We start from the raw sequence: 6836 nt of genomic DNA, 5'->3' as shown, positions 1-6836 counted from the left end.
GCATTAAATAACAGAGAGGTAGAAAGAAAATGCTCTTGAGAAGATTTTTACAAGGATGTTGCCATGAGGCAACTAGTACTCCTGCACCTATTCCCGCACTATCTAAATGCCGTCAAGTTGGGAAAAGGGGAAGTACAACGGGATCTGAGGTTCCTTGTACATCGGTCTGTGAAAGTAAGCATGCAGATACAGCAGGCAGTGAAGACAGCGAATCTGGTATGTTGGCCTTTATATCAATGGAATCAAATATCAAGAGCAAAGAGGCCCTTCTGCAGTTGTACAGAGCCTTAGTGAGACCACACCTGGAGTATTGTGTGCAATTTTGGTCCCCTAGTATGAGGAAGGACATTCTTGCTATTGAGGGAGTGCAGCGTAGGTTTACAAGGTTAATTCTCGGGATGGCGGGACTGTCATGCTGAGAGAATGGAGCAGCTGGGCTTGTACACTCTGGAGTTTAGAAGGATGAGAGGGTATCTTATTGAAACAGAAGATTGTTAAGGGCTTGGACACACTAGAGGCAGTAAACATGTTCCTGATGTTGGGGGGAGTCGAGAACCAGGGTCCACACACACAGTTTAAGAATAAGGGGTCGGCCATTTATAACGGAGACGAGGAACCACTTTTTCCCACAGAGAGTGGTGAGCAAAGATTATAGAGGAGCAAGATAAACCACTCGACGAAAAAGCTGTAGTGCGGTCATGGGCTCATGGGTAATTTGTGGCGCGTCATTTTGGTAATCATAGATATTAGGGTTTTTTTTAATGGGCTGCTGTCATGGAGCCCACATCTACACATGTGGGGAGCCGTTCTGCTATAGTGCTTGAATCGCCAATGTGAGTGATTCAAGCACTTTATAGCAGTGGTTCTTCAGGTTCCCAACTAAAGACGAAAGGTAAGAACAAATTATAACTTTCTGTCTTGAGGCCGATCTCTTCCTATAGCTCAGATCGCGGATCCGGGAGAATTGCTCTGATCGCTGGCCCCGCGGACTATAACACACTGAAGCCGCGGTGTGCGGAGCTTCTTGTCACGGGGGCAGCGTGCACTTTCCCTCGCAGAATCTGGGATCCCTCGCCGGAGAAGAGCTCCGACTGCCGGCCCCCCGGCCTATAACATCATGAAGGGGAGGGCGAGAGAGGGGAGCGAGGGGGGAGGGAGGGGGTGAGAGGAGGGGAGCGGTGTAGAGGGTATGGATGGGAGAGGGGGAAGGGAAAGGGAAGAGTGAGGAGGGAGGGGGAGAGAGGGAAGGGGGGTGGGTGAGAGGGATGGGGGTGGGAGCAGGAGGGGAAGGAGATGGAGAGGGGTGAAGGCGGGAGATGAAAGAGGGGGAGGAGAGAGCAGGGTGGGGAGGGAGGAAGAGGGAGGGGGTGAGAGAGTTGTGGGAGAGAAGGAGGGGGAGGGGAGGCTATGAGATGGGGTGGGGAGAGAGGGGGAAGAGTGGGGAGGGAGAAGGGGGGGTGGGGGAGTGAGAGGGATGGGGTGGAGAGGAGGGGAGGGAGAGGGCTGTGAGAGAGGTGAAGAGAGGGAGGTGGGGGAGGGGAGGGGGGAGGGAGATGGGGTAGGGGAGAGAGGGGGAAGAGTGTAGAGTGAGGGAGAAGGGGGGGTGAGGGAGAGAGGGATGGGGTGGGAGGAGGAGGGGGAGGAGGAGGAGATTCACCACTCTCTGTGTGAAAAATGTTTTTCTCATCTCGGTCCTAAAAGATTTCCCCCTTATCCTTAAACTGTGATCCCTTGTTCTGGACTTCCCCAACATCGGGAACAATCTTCCTGCATCTAGCCTGTCCAACCCCTTTAAAATGTTGTAAGTTTCTATAAGTTCCCCCCTAAATCTTCTAAAATCTAGCGAGTACAAGCCGAGTCTATCCAGTCTTTCTTCATATGAAAGTCCTGACATCCCAGGAATCAGTCTGGTGAACCTTCTCTGTACTCCCTCTATGGCAAGAATGTCTTTGGCAAGGGAGATGGAGAGGGGGGAGGAGAGAGGGCGGGGGAGGGGAAGAGAGAGGGGAGGGGGAGAGAGGTGTGAGGGAGGGGGGGAGGGAGATGGGGTCGGGGAGATAGTGGGAAGAGTGTGGAGGGAGGGGGAAGAGTGGGGAGGGAGAAATGGGGCGGGGGAGAGAGGGATGGAGGTAGGAGGAGGAGGGGAGGAGAGGGAGAGGGCTGAGGAGAGTGAGATGGAGAGGGGGAGGGGAGAGAGGTGTGGGGGATATGGGGAGGGAGGGTAGAAGGGAGATTGGGTAGGGGAGAGAGGGGGGAAATTGTGGAGGGACGGGGTGGGGGGAGAGAGGGGAAAGAGTGGGGGTGGAGTGCGGAGAGGTGGACGAGTGGGGAGGGAGGGGGAGAGGCGTAGAAAGGGTGGTGGAAGGGACAGAGGGGTAGGGGAAGGGGTGGGGGGAGAGGGGTGAGGGACGGAGAGGGAGAGGGGTGGGGTAAGGGGGAGAGAAGTGGATGTGGGGAGGGAGGGGTTGAGGGAGTGGTGGAAGAGGGACTGAGGGGTAGGGGGAAGGGGGCGGGGGAAGAGAGGGAAGGGGGTGCATTAGTGAGGCTAGGGGTGGGGGAGGGATGAGGGTGAGGGGGAGGGATGGGGGTGGGGGGAGGAGAGGGAGAGGGGTGTGGAGAGGGAGATGGAGATGGGTGGGGGAGGGGAGAGAGGTGTGGGGAGGGCGGCGGATGGAGATGGGGCAGGGGAGGGAGGGGGAAGAGTGGAGGGAGGGGGAGTGGGGAGGGGGGAAAGGGTGGGGGACTGAAGGGGATGTGGGGAGGGGGGTGGGGGAGAGAGGGAAGGGGTGGGGGAGGGAAGGGGTTGAGGGAAGGGGGTGGGGAGAGAGGGATGGGGTGGGAGGTGAGGTAGAGGGGTGAGGAGAGGGAGATTGAGAAGGGGAGGAGAGGGCTGGGGAGGGGGAGAGAGGGATGGGGAGGAGGAGAGAGGTGTGGGGAGGAGGAGAGGTGTGGGGAGGGGGGCGGAGGGAGATAGGGGAGGGAGGGGGAAGAGTGTGGAGGGAGGGGGAGAGGGATGGGGGAGAGAGGGGAAATAGTGGGGAGGGATAGATGAAGGGGGAGGGGGAGGGACAGTCCATCTGTTCCCCATTCCCTTTCACCTCCAATCCTCTTTCTCTATTCCCACACACGTGATGACACAGGCTGCGGGGCTGGGGCAAAGGCATATGTAAATGAGTCCATTCCGATTGGACATATATGAACATTGGGCATTGTGACATCACACGATGGAACGTTCACCAGGGGCTGGGGCAGGTGCTGCGTCTATTGGTTTGAAGCCAGTTTGTTTTTTTTGAAATATTGGGTGGGGGGGGGGGGGGGGGGGGGGAGAGAAGGATCTGATTAAAAATGTGTACATAAACACGACGAAATGTAATCAGGAGCGCATACTTAGAAAGAAAAGTGAAATCTCTACCGAAATGGAAGAAATCTCGGCGATTCTGCGTCTGGTTTTGGCGTAGCAACGACTCAAAGGCTGGCAACCACAAGTCAGGCGGGCAGCCGGACGGACGCCGGCAGCCACAGACTTTTATATAATAACTAGACCAAGTGCAGACCCGTTGGGTCTGTTTCCCCAACGGCGTTTGCGGGGGGGGGGGGGGGGTGAGAAGAGGGGGGGGGGGGAGAGGAGGAGGAGGAAACGGGATAGATTTGGGAGAGAGGAAAGCGGGGTAGGGGGTGAGAGAGGGTGATGGGGAGAGAGATGTGGGGGAGGGAGGGAGGGGGAGAGGGGTGGGGGGAGAGGGGAAAGAGTGGGGTGTGGAGGGGGAAGGGGGAGAGGTGGAAGAGTGGGGAGGGAGGAGGGGAGGGGTAGGGGGAGTGATGGAAGAGGGACAGAGGGGTAGGAGGAAGGCGGCGGGTGGATAGGGGGAAGGGGGTGGGGTAGAGAGGGAAGGGGGGTGGGGGAGGGAGGGATGGGTGGGAGAGGGAGAGGGGTGAAGAGAGGGAAACATAGAAACATAGACAATAGGTGCAGGAGTAGAGGCTATTTGGCCCTTCGAGCCTGCAGCACCATTCAATATGATCACGGCTGATCCAACTCAGTATCCTGTACCTGCCTTCTCTCCATACCCCCTGATCCCTTTAGCCACAACATCTAACTCCCTCCTAAAAATAGCCAATGAACTGGCCTCAACTGCCTTCTGTGGCAGAGAGTTCCAGGGATGCACCACTCTCTGTGTGAAAAATGTTTTCCTCATCTCAGTACTAAAGGATTTCCCCTTTATCCTTAAACTGTGACCCGCTTGTCCTGGACTTCCCCAACATCGGGAACAATCTTCCTGCATCAGACAAATGCAATTCAGGACTCTAGCAAAGTCAGAATGACGGTTAGTGAAGAATTCGAATAATGGCTGAGCGTTCAGATGCTGCGCGCTCCTCCTGCACCAAGAGAAGTGGAAGAGGGAGGGGTAGGGGGAGTGGTGGAAGAGGGACAGAGGTGAAGGGGGCGGGGGAGAGAGTGAAGGGGGTGAGGTAGAGAGGGAAGGGGTGGGGGAGAGAGGGATGGGAGAGGGGTGAGGATAGGGAGATGGGGAGGAGAGAAGGGGGAGAGAAGTGGTAGGGTGGGAAGGGAGGGGTAGAGGGGTAGCGGGAGTGGTGGAAGAGGGACGGGGGAGTGGTGGAAGAGGGACGAAGGGGAGGGACAGGGAGGGGAAGAGAGAGGAGTGAGAGGGGTGGGGTAAGGGGAGAGAAGTGAGAGAGTGGGGAGGGAGGGGTAGAGGTACTGGTGGAAGAGGGACAGGGGGGAAGGGGGCGGGGGGATAGAGGGAAGGGGGTGGGGTAGAGAGGGAAGGGGGGTGGGGGAGAGAGTGGTGGGTGGGAGAGGGAGAGGGGTGAGGAGAGGGAAACATAGAAATTAAGTGCAGGAGTAGGTCTTTCGGCCCTTCTAGCCTGCACCACCATTCAATATTATCATGGCTGATCATCCAACTCGGATGGGGCGATAGATAGATAGATAGATAGATAGATAGATAGATAGATAGATAGATAGATAGATAGATAGATAGATAGATAGATAGATAGATAGATAGATAGATAGATAGATAGATAGATAGATAGATAGATAGATAGATAGATAGATAGATAGATAGATAGATAGATAGATAGATAGATAGATAGATAGATAGATAGATAGATAGATAGATAGATAGATAGATAGATAGATAGATAGATAGATAGATAGATAGATAGATAGATAGATAGATATGTAGGTTAACACAGGGTCAATGGTACAATGAAATGTGTTTGACAAGACAACGGGTCACCTCAGCAATAATATAACAAGGATATTCTTGTACCTGCCTCAACTACTGCCTCTGGCAGCTCACTCCACATACCACCCCCCACCGAGTGGAAAAGTTGGCACTTGGGTCCCTGCTTAATCTTTCCCCACTCCCCTTAAACCTACACCATCTGGTTCTTGATTCCCTTACTTTAGAGATATACCAAGGAAACAGATCCTTTGGCCCACTGAGTCCATGCTGACCAGCGATCACCCCATAAACTAGCACTATCCTACACACCAGGGACAATTTAAAATGTTATCGAAGGTTTAACATACAAACCTGTACGTCTTTCGAGAGTGGCAGAATACCAGAGCACCCAGATAAAACCCACGTGGTCACAGGGAGAAGGTATGAACTCCATCTGTAGTCAGGATTGCAACTCTACCGCTACCCCACTGTCCCGCCCCTTTCAATTGTATTTGAGTTTGTCTTGATCGTATTTCTTTATGCTGTATCTGATCGGATAACGTGCAAAACAAAGCTTTTCAATTTACCTCACTCAGTACATGTGATAACTATGTGCCTTTCTTGAGGTCCTCTGAGGAAGCGCTGTTTGTATGTATTTATGTATGTATTGTTGATCTATGTACCACTGCATGTAGCACATTAGTACCTTCACTAATGTAAAGCACTTTGGCCAACGAAGTTGTTTTTATATGTGCTATAGAAATAAAATTGACTTGATTTGTGACCAACCTAATGGAGAAAACATTAAAGATCAACCTGCAGATTGATGTCTACATTTCTTTTACATCCAAAGTCCTTTTTTAAAAACATTCATACGATAACTATTCAAGGACATACAGGTTATTCTCAAAATACACACACACACTGTTATTTTGGCAGCCCAGTATAACTGGATAATTTGTCAAAAGATTGTAATTGCCAAGTCTTCACAAGATCAGTTAAGAATGAAATGCAGATTCTTGGATCAATTAAACCGGCTGTGTTAGGAGGGATGTGAATTGTAATCAAGCAGGTCAAGGCTGCAAACTACTGATTTTTGGAAAATAAGCAGGGATAGACAAGTGAATCAATTGATTTTAGGTTCTTGACTTTTTGGTGAGCAAGACATAAAATACTTGATGCTCTAGGTAGATTTTGGAAATATGAGAGTCCCACCTCTACTGATATTTGCAGAAACAAATGCACAATAATTTAAAGAGAAATCCTAATTTGAATATAACTCAAAATTGCCTTGGCAACTCCCAAGGAATTCAAGCTTTTTATACTTCATGGTTTTATTTCAAATTTATTGAACTTTTTTCTGTTCTACATTATCTATTGAGTACTGCGTTTATTAACCTGTTGAGCTGCTGCAAGTAAGAATTTCTGTGTTAATATTGTTCCTGCACAATGAACATAGCCTTTAACTGTTTAACTTTAGCTGTTTACGAAGTAATGGTTTCTGAATTCACCGAGCACTACACCTGACCTAGATTCTCCAATTGTGACTATTTGTTCCTAATTTTGTAACAAGTAGAACAAATTTTCACTGTATGCCCTCAGCGACCTTCAAATATATTACCCCTCAAGAAAACATAATCCAAGATT

This window comes from Amblyraja radiata, chromosome 36 (genome assembly GCF_010909765.2).
Source record: "Amblyraja radiata isolate CabotCenter1 chromosome 36, sAmbRad1.1.pri, whole genome shotgun sequence".
Lineage (NCBI taxonomy): Eukaryota > Metazoa > Chordata > Chondrichthyes > Rajiformes > Rajidae > Amblyraja > Amblyraja radiata.
This window is presented reverse-complemented; position numbering follows the sequence as displayed.